Source organism: Vidua macroura, chromosome 9, assembly GCF_024509145.1.
Source record: "Vidua macroura isolate BioBank_ID:100142 chromosome 9, ASM2450914v1, whole genome shotgun sequence".
In the NCBI taxonomy this organism is placed as follows: domain Eukaryota; kingdom Metazoa; phylum Chordata; class Aves; order Passeriformes; family Viduidae; genus Vidua; species Vidua macroura.
In genome coordinates, this window is record NC_071579.1 from 17016131 (window position 1) to 17029868 (window position 13738).

Genomic DNA, 13738 nt, shown 5'->3' on the forward strand with positions numbered 1-13738 from the left:
ACTGGGTAAGAAACAGCATATTTCATATTCTCCTCTCATAGCTGCCTCTTGATGGCAGTAAATGGTTTTGCCATAGCTGTCATAGCTCAGCAGAGAAGTCCTGCAAGCAAAGGAGAGTGTATTTCCACTCCCTGTAACATCACCTTCTTTCCATGGCAGCTGATGTCCCACACCCTCCTGGCTCACAAGCCGCAACAAACAGCTCTATAATTTGTCCGTTTTTAAAGACTACTGGGAGCCTTTTGCTGAAAACCATCAGGCCACATTGACCTAGACCTATGGGAAGTCAATAGTTAGGAAATCACTCTGTTTTCCCCAGATAATCACACTGGGTCCCAGGAGTGGAGATGTGGCATTTCCAGTACATCAGAGTGCCTTTCAGGAGAATTGCATCAGGTTTTGATGTTGCTGATTGTTTGCTCCTCTCCTAAGCACTTGATAATCTTCAAAAAAAAAAGTGCCTTTTGATGCTCCCACTTCTATTAAAAGAACTCAGCAACATCTCCGTTTCCCGATCCAGAATAGGCTTTGTGGCCAATGGTGTGGAGGAATCAATGTTAGAGGCCTTCTCTTTTTCCATAGAAAGATCTGATTCTCACGTCCTATAGGTTTGGGCTTTTTAATTTTGATTAGTCTGTTGTAAAGAGTCTGTGGCTTGATCCCCAGAGCTGCAGCTCTTAGTAATGTCCGGGCAAATGTGAGCCTTGATATCTCAGTCTTGAAAAGGACCTGCATGCAGAGAGAAAAGGAATAATGATTAACCAACTGCCTTCTAAATGTAGACGCTATCGCCCAAAAGCAGAGTTATGGTGCCTGCTTGGACTGCTGCCCAGCTTATTTCCTGGCTGGTTGGAGAGAACAACACAATTTGCACAATGAACATGGTGTTTCGGGAAGATTTTCAGCCCAAGTAAGTGATCTTGCACAAGTAACAAATGTCTGATGGTAATTCAGGACTGCACTGGGCCCTGTAGCTGCAGCCAATGGTGAGAGGCAAGGCAGAGCTAACACACCCCCAGCAAGAAGGTGAAACAACATTTCTGAGCACCCATTCAGTTATCCCATTCTGGACAGATGCTGAGAAAAATTTCTTTATGTATCTGTAAGTTTTGCTGGTTAGCAAGGTTGCATGGATGCACAGGAACCTGCCTTTCTCTAGTAAAAATCCTGGCACCTTCCACAGCTCCTGAAGTGCTGCCCACTCTGTGGCAATGGGCAGTAGGAAGCACTCCATATTACACACATATACCATGTGCATCATGAGTCCTGCACTTGGGATTGGATGAGGAGTTTCCCCAAAGTTTAACTGAAGGACCCCTTCAGGACTCTGGACCCACTGCTTGCACAAAGCATGGTTAGATCAATACCCTGTCCAGAGCTTTACAGGTCATGACAGTGGAAATTGCAAATTACTAATAAAAGAACAGTTATTCTGAAGGCTGGAGACTAATTGTTTGTCAAGGGGTAGTAATGAATGGGAGCTGAAGGTATGAAATAAAATGGATCAGATTGGGAGAGGACTAGTGGGTAAGGGAGACATTTTTAGTAGGGGTATCTGGATACAGGAATAACTCTTGCTCTGGATTCTGAAACCCATTGTTATTCTAGCTAATAATTCATATAATGGCATGAGTGAAGATTCTTACAGAATGCATTTTTCTAAGTATAGTAAAACTGCCAGGCTATCTGCCAGAATTTATTTCTGATTTGTTTTGAGGTTCAAGGAAACCTACCAACCAGATTCAAGACATAGCTCTGTCAAAAGAGATTTACATTACTCATAAGCATTTCAATTATACACATCAGGCGGAGCTGTAAGACCTTATGAGAGGTCTATAAATTGTAAGATATGCATAGATAAATCAGATAATATGTGGCAAATGAGGCGTATAGCAGCAACATTAGCTTACATATCAGAATCTTATAAAGCAGATGCAATTAAGAGACAAGACAAAGAAATAAATATCTTGTGAACCTTTCAAAAGGCCAACCACATTATTTTAATAATGTTTAACAGTAACACTTAATAAAGGGAACATCATGATTGTGTGAACTAAATTTTCAGTCATAATGAATGCTACAAACTTAACCTCCCAAGTTTAAATAGGGTACAATGCCTTGGGAGAGATGCAAGAGAAATTATTTGATAAAGGTGACGGTTTTTCACACCTGAAAATAATGTTTTTCTACCAGGCTCTCTTGATCAACAGTGTGTAGCCACACATTAAAGATAAAATCTCAAGACTTGCAGTGTATACTTGTCACTACTTGCATAACTTAGTAGGGAGAGAGGATCACAGAGATTTTGAACATAATTTCCTACACTACAGGAGATTAAATAGACTACATTTGAAGAAGGCAAGAAGCAACTCCGGCACCTGGATAGCAGAAAGTAAACTTCAACCAGTTTCTCCATCATTTATTCAAGATGTATAGTCTTGTCTCCTACAAAATTTAGGCATAAGCATCCTGTGCTGCAGGGATGTGTATTTGATTTAAACAATTAATTGCACAGGAGTGGATTTCTGTTACGGCTTTCCTGGCACAAACTAAAATCATTACATAAATCAGCTGGAGAGTGGCAATTTTACCTATATAAAGATTGATCGAACATTCACAGCTAGAGTTTGTTCTGTTCCCCATACTCATCAATATAGAAGCAGCTGGGATCTGAAAGCTTTTCTGGGGTAAAGGCAACACTAAAGAGCATGCTGGAAGAAAACAATCACCACATCAGAGATATTCCCCAGATCATTGTTCTGTGCTACAGCTCCTTCTTCATCTATCACGCTTTCTCTGATTGCTACTCATTTCCTTATTTAATGAATACAATGCACTTAAAGATGCATTGAGGTTTGGTTTTTTTTTATTTTTTAAATGTATATTTACCACTATATATCCTGAGAGGGAATATTAGCAGCTCTATTAAGTGATGATCTCGTTACCATGATAAATGTGTATTCAGTGATAGATTTAATGTGAAACCCAGTGTACATAACTCACCAACAAAACTAAATCATGTATCATCTATTTGAAAACTGTCACCTTCTTCTAACAGATAGGAAGTATTTTCCCAGTGTCTGGTGCTTATTACATTCTGCTCGTCAGAGGGACTATGACATGCCAGCATTTTCTATAACAAAAGAAAAATATACAGTCAAATCCAAAATTTACCCAGAGAGGGAATATATTTGTCTGCTTCAGTGGTCATAAATGAAGACACTCAGATTGAACAAAGCCAAATGATTTGTCACCTTTTAATAATTTAGCCAGTTTATTTTCTTATTATATACATATATTCTCATAATAAAGCCCTGAATCCTATGCTGGTAAGTACAGGGTCAAGGGCACTGGTCCTACTGTAAGTGGCATGTAAGGACTTGTTTTGAACAGTCAGTGGTATTTAGAGATTGTCTGGTTTCTATTCTGAAAAAAGCTCTCTATAATACTGAAGGAATGGACAAGAAGTTTTATCCAGACTGAGAAATTTTCTGTCTGGATTATGTAGAAGAGTTATTTCTGATATGATTCTAGTATTTTCTTTTGTTTTAAGTTGGTTTTGGTTTTTTAAGTTTAGTTTTAAAGCCTGAATTGAAATTGAAAAATTTGTTTTAAGAAAGCTTTTCAACACTGGAATTTTTAGTTCCAAGAATACTGAAACAAGAATATTTTTATTATTACCCTTTCCCAAATTGAATATTCATTCACATTTTTTCCCCCATATGAGATTTTGATTTGGCTGCTATTTTCCAAAGAAATGGTAAGGGGGAAAAAAACTGCCCTGATTTATCATAGACCTCAGCATGTCGTTGGACCCTTTTGCAAAGAGGTTGGCTTCCTTAAAGGAACTGAAACTGAACTGAAATGGAGGATTCTCCTGCCTATTTCCCTAATAAAGCATAGCTGATATATTTACTTTAAGATCTGGATCCCTCTCATAAGGTCATTTAAGCCCTCTGACAAGACTGTTCACGGAAGGTGCAGAAAGAATAAACTCCCAGAGAAGCTCTCCCAGAGTATAGCTTGGTACAGGTGTTTTTCTTTCCTTGCTGAACACCTGCTCATAAACACCACACAGCTCCCCCAGCCACACTGCAGCTTGAAACACGAGGAATTCTGGGGAGTAACAAATTATGGAGATGTATTGCATTACTTATACCTGCCATGCCAGTCCCACACCCTAGCCTTTGGCTCCCTCTGCACTGCAGGACACGGTGTTGAACACTCACCCCCTCTCTGGTCCAGCAGCAGTGTGGAAGAAGGGCTGAAAATGGATCTCTACAAGTTATGGATTCAACTTCTTCTGTCCATTGAATTGCTGGTGACATACTGGCCTGTGCAAGGAGGGTCTGGGGGTCTTTGGAGAGATGTGTGTGAGGGAGGTAATTGGGCTGGGTGGTGCTTGTGTTCCGAGACAGCAGATAAAAAGCAGATGATTTCCTTCCCAACAACTAGCATTAGGAAGAAGCTCCTTGGCATGCACAAAGGAAAACCCCTGACTCTCGTAGGTTTACTCCTAGTGAACTTAAAAAGGGAGAAAATAATGAGAGATTACAGCATTGTGCTTTTAAATTCAGTCTTCAGTACTTCCTCTCCCAGTGCCTCTATGTGTCAGATCCACTCAGTCCTGCCCAATAAATGTGTTAATAGTGCCTGTCCAAGACAGTCAGTGCTAGATATGTTCCCAATTTAGTCCAAGATTTAGATTACCAGGACATTTAATTTCCTTCTGTAAATGATAGTTAGTTCTTTTGGTCATTTTTAGTTCTTCAAGTGAAAGAAATAATGAGCCTAGGAGTAGGTTCTATGTCTAGTCCTGGAGACTTGACTCCAGCAGAGCTCCTGCTGTCCCCAATGACTGGAGGCTTGCTGTGCATGTTAGACCTTCAGAATCTGGATCAGTACACTCAAGAATGTGCAAAACAATTGCAATGTGGCAATTGATCACAAGAGCTGGATGAGAGGTATTTTCATCATTAAGAAACTACCCTATTTTAATGCTTGTTGTAAGCACTATCTCAGCATCTGGATAAGACATGTCTGAAAAATATTATTTTCAATCACTGTGAAATACCTCCTTAAAATTCCTTACGTTGGTGATGTGCACCCTCCAGGCACCTTTGAAAATGTTGGGGAGAAATTTGCCTCTATGGAAGTCAGTGAGAGTTTTACTACTAAGCTCAGTAGCACTGCATCCTGCAGCTGTCTACTGACTTCAGTCATTCTGAGTTCTCTGGTTGGCTGGGTTATTTAAAAGGTGTGGGAGGAAAAAGACTGTCTATAACCAATTTTTCCACCAACAAGATCACTACTGACTTATTCTCCATTTAAGCCATGCAAAGGTGTCACAACTCCATAAAAGGCTTGTGTTCATACATTATTCCTAACAGCCTTCATATTATATATTATATAGTATATTATTCATATTATATATTATATAGTATACTATTCGTATTTTATATTATATAGTATATTATATACAACAGAGTAAGTTTTTAATTTGCCTTTTCTGTGTTATTCTAATTATTTAATTTCATGAAGGGGAAATGGTAAATAAAACAACAGATCTTTTTTATAGGAAGGTGTCTGTAGTAGATTACCCCAACAGTCAAAATCACCACACCTTGTAATGGTAGTACTACTGTGTCTAGGTTATTTGTACTCTATATGTGGTTTACATTTTCTTCTGGCTTCACTGAACATTTCTACAAGATTCATTTTAATACACTGAGAAATGGTTGTTCTGTAAATGTTTATCATTAATGTGCCAAATGCACGAACTATAAAATGATTAAACTAAACAATATTTTGTAGGATGACAAGCCCTGAAATGCTGCCAAATAAGAGACCTAGTGACTGTAAGTCTTTTTGACTCTGTCACACAAAATAATTGGTAAGTGCTATGCCTTCATGCTTGTAGAGGAAATAATATGAGGGGGGAAAAAACCCAACAGGTACAGGGTCAGTAATAGCAACCTCACAGAAATACTGTAACACTGCTGGCATTAATAATTAAATGTACAAGAAATCTCAATAAATATTAAGTTATATGCTAAAGAAATCTATTCCAATGTCTTTTTGCATGTGTGTGAAGACAAACTGATTTGTATCAGAGAAATGGGGAATCTGTTTTAGTCAATCTTTTTTTCTAGTCAGAGCTGTAGAATTATAAAGCACAAATCTGCTTAAGTTGGTCTTTTTTACATTTATAAAGGGCCACACTTGATTTAGCAATACTATTTTTATGTGTAATGACATGGAATCATTTATTATACATTCTGCTAATCTTCAGACTTAGATTTTGACAGGATTAGGAATTTATACAATATGTAGACTCTAGGATGCACATTAAGACCAAGGCACTTCAATATATTTGGTTTTATGCAAGCTGAGACTGAGTATGTGAAAAAATCATCTTGTGTTTCTTACTCTCTGAACAACAAACCACAGTAATCCTTCTGATGGTAATCATACTATTTTCTGTTTAAGATTACATTTTGTTTGTACATTTATAGTGTCACTTAAAACAAAATCCAGCAGGGTGGTTTTTTTTTAGGTATCTTTTAAGAGAAGTGAATATTTTAAGAAAATGACATAGAAACTGAGTTTTCTAAAAGGTACATACTTCCCAGTATGTATTTTATAAATATTTAAATGAAAGATGATCAGAAATGTATAAATAATTGTGTTAACACTTTAGGAATTGTTACTGTGCTCTGCAGCTCAGTAATAAGTAGATTTCCATACTGAAGGGATTAAAGGGCCTAGATTTGGTGAATGCAGAAACTGATTGCTTTTTTCTTTTTCCTATACAGAAAGCTGCATCACTGTTTTGATACACAGACTAGTTAAATATGATATTCCCATCTATAGAAGGTATATAAAGATAATTTGCAAAATTATTTACTTAAAAAATTAATGCAGAAATTTACAACAGATTATTTTCAGTCCTAGAGGAACTTATTATTCATTTGCATGAGAATGGCAATTTAGTGTGGCAATAGAAAGCTTCAACTGCATCCCTGCACTTTATTGCCTTAGGTTTGCAAACTGCTTTAACAGCCATCAGCCAAGAAATGTACATGTCATCTGCAAATCACAAATCACAGATCTTGACTCGAGTGATTGCACAGGGAGAAGTGCTGAAGGGTTCATAGTGGCCAGAACAAGACTTAAAAGTGATGTGAAATAGGGAGCAAAAAGGGCTGCAATTGCCTTGGAGCCTAAAATAGACTGAGCTTCAATGCCATGGAAAAAATCACCAGCTTCTCCATCATTTCTTTAAAGGTCAGAATTTTTGTAGGTGGATTGGGAGCGCAGTGGATTGCAGATGCGTTTAACAGCAGGGTATTTTCCGCTGCCATGACCAGTTAAGGAAGATTTTCAAAAACACATCTGCTGGTAAACAGTTTGGCCCTACTCTGGGTCAGCTGCCTTATCTGTGCTCATTGCTGCATGAATTCTTACCTGGATGAAGTCCCAAACCTCACATCAGTCAAAGTTAGGCTTTCAGTACAGTCCATTACATTTTTTAGAGAGGTAACTCCGTGGCTTTCGGTTGGTTTTATGATGCAGGTCTGCTTCTTCACAAATGTATGAAGCAACTGGCAGGAGAGACAAAGCCTGTTCCTTCCCACTTCCTGTTTGCATTTCACTCATCAGCAGGCAGAGCACATCATGAAAGAATAAATGAAGGGAAAACAGATGACTTAAAGAGTAACAAGGACAAAGAGAGAGAATTTCTCTGTGCTGCAAAATGAGGCTGAATTCCAATATAATTTTGCATCATTTCAGACAACTAATATTATTCAGAAATTGATTTAAGAGGAATTCAAACACAAATTGCCTTCAAACTGATGTGGAAGGCAGTAAATCTATTTTCCTTTTCAATCTCTCCCACTCTGCAGGTGACTAAATGCCCTCGGTTTAAGATTTCTCTTTCTCCAGTCTGTTGTAACAGAATCTGAAATTCTGTTTGTAACTGGAGAGGTTAAAAATGATCCTCTTTATTAAATGGATGAACCAAAATGCAATTAAATAAACAAAGATCTTTGCAGGTTCTGTTTTATGCTGGAGAGTTTCTACACTTTACACATATTTGTATGATACTTAAATATCTCTAAGTAATTTAACTTTTCTAAATGTTTATTAGTCCATGGTGAGTGCACTGGATCCTCTTCTGGGATCAAGATATGAATTTATAAGAAGTGTAAAGTATTTAGATAGTTTCAAACATATTTCAGAGTACTTGTAACATCTGGGGAATGGTTTCTACTTGGCTATTCTACTGTTAACTTCAGAGAGAAATGTAGGCAGTTTAACCAGCTGAGATTCTGTGTACCACTGATAGCTGAGCCTGTTGCCTAATGGTTATTACGAAGAGGGTGTTGTTTCCTTGGAGTGCCTTCCCTCCCAGCTCGACCTCTGACAGCCAAATAACACTAGACAGAAATGAGCTTCTACATTTCTGTAAAATAAAATCTCCACCGAAAGTACATGCCATGGGAAGAATTGAAAATTCTTCCTGACATACTTTCCTGTGAACTGAGACATTGGAAGAGCCTCAGAAAGCAAAATTAACTAGGCAGTGAAAACATAACAGCACTCTTAATGAAATCCTCTGCCTTGGTCATGAAAAGACATTTTGCTGGGGCAGCCTACATCGATGCAATCACTACATCTGACTCAAGAGGCTTGCAGTTATGTCTTCCAAAATAGCTCTCATAGTGCACCTGAAAGATTTGTCTGCACATTTATTATTCGAAGGTTATGCTGTTCACACCTTGGACTTGAATTTTCAGTTAAAAAAGAGCAATGCCATATTTTTGTTCAGTTTTTATCTCACCTTGTGTTCACCTCCAGTGGCAAGTGCTTTTTCTACTACAGCCCATCACGAGGTGGCTTGTAACACCAATCACAGTCAACGGGTATCTCAGAGGACCAAGCATTAGTTTTTAACATAACCAGGAAGCACTGGAGTAACAGTAGAGGAAAGGGAGAATGTGAAGAAACCAGAGCCCACAGCCACTGGTAGTTCAGCATTTAATAGGAAACTCTATTGCAACTGACTGAAGCCCTTGTCTCTATGGCATAGCCCAGTTCTGCAGCTAAACGAGACTTTTCAAGTTCCCTGCCAGTTTTAAGTGTCCTGCATTTTTTAACAGATGCTGCTGCCACACTGAGGAAGAGCTGTGATTGTACATTATTATGTTCCCTCCTTTGTTTTCACTTACTCAACCTAAAGAGGTTTTATTCCTCTTTTTTAAAGTCCTCTGATCTTCTGTCTTCTTAACAGAACAATACAAAATTTTGTTGCTTCTGCTTTAGTACTAAAGCTATTTGTGAGGGTTATAAATCCATAAGCCAAGGATGACTTTGTCACCTCACTCTTACTAAGGCAAATCTCCTTTGCTTTGTCTGGACATACTCAACAGCTCTTCTCCACTGAGCTGTCATGAGTCCTGAGGGGAGCAGACAGGATGTTTCATGAGGAGGGAAAAGAACTAACCTTCTCCTTGTAGAGGCAGTTATCCTCACATGCTGTGGTTGTGATAGGGGCCTCTGCTGCACAGAAAGTTCTCTGCACCTGTACAGGGAAGCAGAAACAGAGAACTGCATGAGCTGAAAACACTGCAAGAGAGGATCAAAAATGTCACAGACATGGTGTAAGAAATATAGGTAGGGATGACCGCATCCCAAAAAATTAATTGGACTGATAAGCCCTCAGTGACATGGGAAGATGGAACACTATGGTTTCAACTAACAGCTGGTGACTGACCATAGCCTGGTCACTGAAGACTTCCTGAAACTTTCAGAGTTCATAGTATTTTCACATGTATTTTCCAATTCAATCAAATGGCTTTTTGAGGAGAGAATAATACAACGTGAAATTAGTCCCACTGCAAATCAGATTTGATTTCTTAACCTTTGCTTTTCTTCTCACTTTCTTTCTTAATATCCTCCTGGCCCAGTCAGACAATTTCTCCTCAACATTTGCTAACAAGGGAAGGTAGTTCATTTCATTATTTCTTGTTCCTGGTTTAAACTAGATGGTTCAAAGTAATAACATTATCAATACCATTATCAGTTGGTGACTCCTCTGTACTTGAAGAAGGACAGAAGTGAGAGGGCAACCCATAAGAAAGTCTGTCATTACTGGAAAAAACAGATGGATGAAATGTCTACATTTGCTGCTCTTTACTTCTTTCCCTTTCAACAATTATCTAAGGCAGCTACTGAGACCCAACTACTAAGGATCCATGCAAATATCTACTGTGCTTGTCTGATCAATGATTCAATAGGCAAAGAGGGGCCTTTTTTCCATGCTCATCTTTGATTTCTGCACAGAACTATGCTAAGCTTGTGTTTCTCAGATGAAAGCAAGTGGTACAGTTTATGCTAAAATGACAAAACAATTTGAAAGCGAATGTGTATAACGGAGAGAAGAACTTAAGCGCATGGTTGACATTATTACGTTTATTTCTCAGTGAGACCTGTCTTTTCATGACACTAATCAAAAAACTGGGTCACCTCACAATGGTAATTTCCTAGGAATCTTGAAATTCATGAGTCAATTTGATCCCTTTTTAGCTGAACATTCACTAAGCACAGTGAGGCTGGTGGAGCTCAGCTAGCTCATCAGACTTGTCATCGACTATATGTGAAGAGTTTATATCCTTAATGGGATCAAAGGTTTTATCAGTGATCCTTCGTAAATGTAAACAGATGAAATATTTTTCTATCAGCATTGATTCCACACCTGACATTTCTTCTGTTGATCAGTTAATGGTTATTGTCCGTTATAAAATCAGAGACAAGGAAGGTTTATTACTTTCTTAACAACCAAGAACTATGCCAAAGAACACCCCCTACCCTCCCCCTGTTTGAATCCATCTTGCTGCAACTGAATATTAATAACATCATTTGCCATTGCCAAGGACAGACTTAATGTGATGCTAGTCTGGACATCATGAAGAACTTTTCAAAATATTGCACAGTGTTTTAAAATGCAGATCTCCCTTTAAAGTCAAATAGAAGTCAGTCAGCTAAAATCCTAGAGATCCTTCACAAATTTAGAAGTAGAAAGGTCTCCAGACAAGGATTTGTGAAATTAAAGCATCAGCAGGGAGTGCCATGCACTTAGCCTTTTTTTGTCAACACAAAATTATACTCTACTTCAGTGTCTTTTAGTGTTAACTCTGAATATTCCCCTGAAGATCTATGCAACTGAGAATATTTCTGGGAATATAACACAATTCTGAAACATGCTACAGCTATCAATGAATTAAGGCTCATCAGATTTTCAGCTGTGCAATATTACCCTTGTTTAGCATAAGAAGGAACAAAGTGATGAAAGTGACTTGTCTATAGTATTACAAAATTACAGCAATGCAGAAAAACAATCCCATTTCAGTGAATTATTTTTAGGGGACAGGGTGAAGCTTGCAAAAAGAACCAGTTCTAGAAAGAAATCATACTGTAATTGGATACAGTTAAATTGCAATAACATGGAAAAAATAATGTTTCAAACCCTTAAAAACAAAGGAAAACAAAGGAAACAAAGGAAAAACAAAGGAAAAATATCTTGTTTAAGGTCAGGCAGAATTTTTCATTCAACCTTAAGTGAAGGGTTTTCTTAGGTAATTTTGATTCATCAAAAAAAAAAAAAAAATCACTCTGAAGTGCATAAAGTACCTGCTGCAAGAGTGATCAAACCTGGAAACATGGCAAACAAAATCAATTTAAAAAGAAGATAAGACATTTCAACCCAGATAGAATCAGACCAGTGTCTCCGGGCAGAGCATGAGTAACTCAGTCAGGTTCACGCGAGTCAGTCATAGCCACAAATGTAGAAGTGAGCCTCTGGGCTTAATATGCAATATGGAGTTGATCCCTTGTCCCTAAATCAGCATCAGCATTGACAGCTGGATTACCAGGAGTACATCTGCATAGCACAGAGCAGGCTCAGAGACGCTGCAAGAGCACTGACCCAGGGCTGGGACCGTACTGGGTAAATCTCGCAGCTCACCGGGGCAGCCTCATTGGGCTGGGCAGAGCAAGAGCCATCCAGAGACCTGTACCTGCAGTGAGAACCATCCAAAAACACTGCACCTGCAGTGAGAGCCATCCAGAGACCTGTACCTGCAGTGAGAACCATCCAGAGACACTGCACCTGCAGTGAGAACCATCCAAAAACACTGCACCTGCAGTGAGAGCCATCCAGAGACCTGTACCTGCAGTGAGAACCATCCAAAAACACTGCACCTGCAGTGAGAGTCATCCAGAGACACTGCACCTGCAGTGAGAACCATCCAAAAACACTGCACCTGCAGTGAGAACCATCCAAAAACACTGCACCTGCAGTGAGAGTCATCCAGAGACCTGTACCTGCAGTGAGAGCCATCCAGAGATCTGTACCTGCAGTGAGAACCATCCAAAAACAATGCACCTGCAGTGAAAGCCATCCAGAGATCTGTGCCTGCAGTGAGAGCCATCCAAAAACACTGCACCTGCAGTGAGAGCTATTCAGAGCTAGCTGGTGGCTCTCTGCACAGGAGGATGTTTGGATGTGTGGACCTTTCCTGAAGAAATTACCAGCAATCCTTTGGATTGTATTCTACAATTTGTGAGTCCTGTCATGGCTGGGCTGATGTACAGAAGAGAAAAATAAAACATAAATCAAAACGAGGCTGAGAGCAACATATTATTAGAGATCAAATGATCATTGTTAAATTTTAATTCAGAGGAAGTTAACATTCATCTGACAGAGCCAATGTAAAGAAAGCAGCTCTCCCCGAAATCTCCAGTAAAGATCCTCTGCTGACAGTCTGTCTGTACAAACACTTGCTGCATGGACTGATGACTAATACCTCTGACACAGGGAACATTTCCCCATTTGATAAATAAACATGGACTATTGAAGGAATAGGTCTCAGCACTGAAAGCCCCTCAGAGCAGACTCTGCCTTCTTCCTCAGGCCCAGTGTGTCCGGATGGGTTTGTGCGTTGATATGAGTAAACGAGGAGAAAGGTTTTGTGCTTCACCTTACCAGGTTGCTAACTGAACATATGTATCAGCATCACATCATTAACAAGTGTCCTCCTGCTTCTATGCTTTGGAACTAAAAGCCATAACCCAAAAAGCCTAAATGAGCAATGTTTTCCCGACTTCTGCCTTCCAGATAATGATATAAAATAATATAAATAAATAATAATATAAATCTAAAACTGCCTTGCAGTGCTCATGCTGCACAACTCCAGCATGTGACCTGTTTCACTGAAATTATTATGTCCTTGATTACAAGATGGGAAATTTCAATTACTATTTTGGGTACATTTTCAAAACAGCATAACTTAATTCAGTTTTACTAGGGAATCATTTTACTGAGAAGTTACTGGACATCAAAACCTGTCCTGTTTTCTTGCCCCTCCCAGTAAGAACACTAACTTGGGAGGTAGTGACACTCCTTTGCTTACTTTCATTCTTAGGTACAGCAAGTCAAGGCATTGCTGGGCATAATAAAATTCTATAGACATTTTTGAGTAGACAGTCTCAGCACCAGAGCAAGAGATGAGAGTCACTATCTATTCACCTCACAGAGACATCTGAAAATAAATCAATGTTTGTGATTACTCAGACATTAACATATTCAAAGATTCATTTTCCTGATTTAAGTTGTTTAATGAGACACAATAAATTACAGAATTCAAGAAAAACAGACAAAATTCCACACTGAGTA

At 38.8% G+C, this 13738-nt stretch overlaps 1 long non-coding RNA gene across 1 annotated transcript; it reads right to left on the bottom strand.

Moving 5' to 3' along the window:
- Nucleotides 1-605: 605 nt before the first annotated feature.
- Nucleotides 606-7636, bottom strand: LOC128811855 (uncharacterized). The gene is made up of 3 exons (XR_008438501.1): nucleotides 7468-7636; nucleotides 3004-3133; nucleotides 606-729 (listed from the first exon to the last, which is right to left on the bottom strand). It is a non-coding gene; the product is annotated as an uncharacterized LOC128811855 (long non-coding RNA).
- Between the last annotated feature and the right edge of the window lie 6102 nt (nucleotides 7637-13738).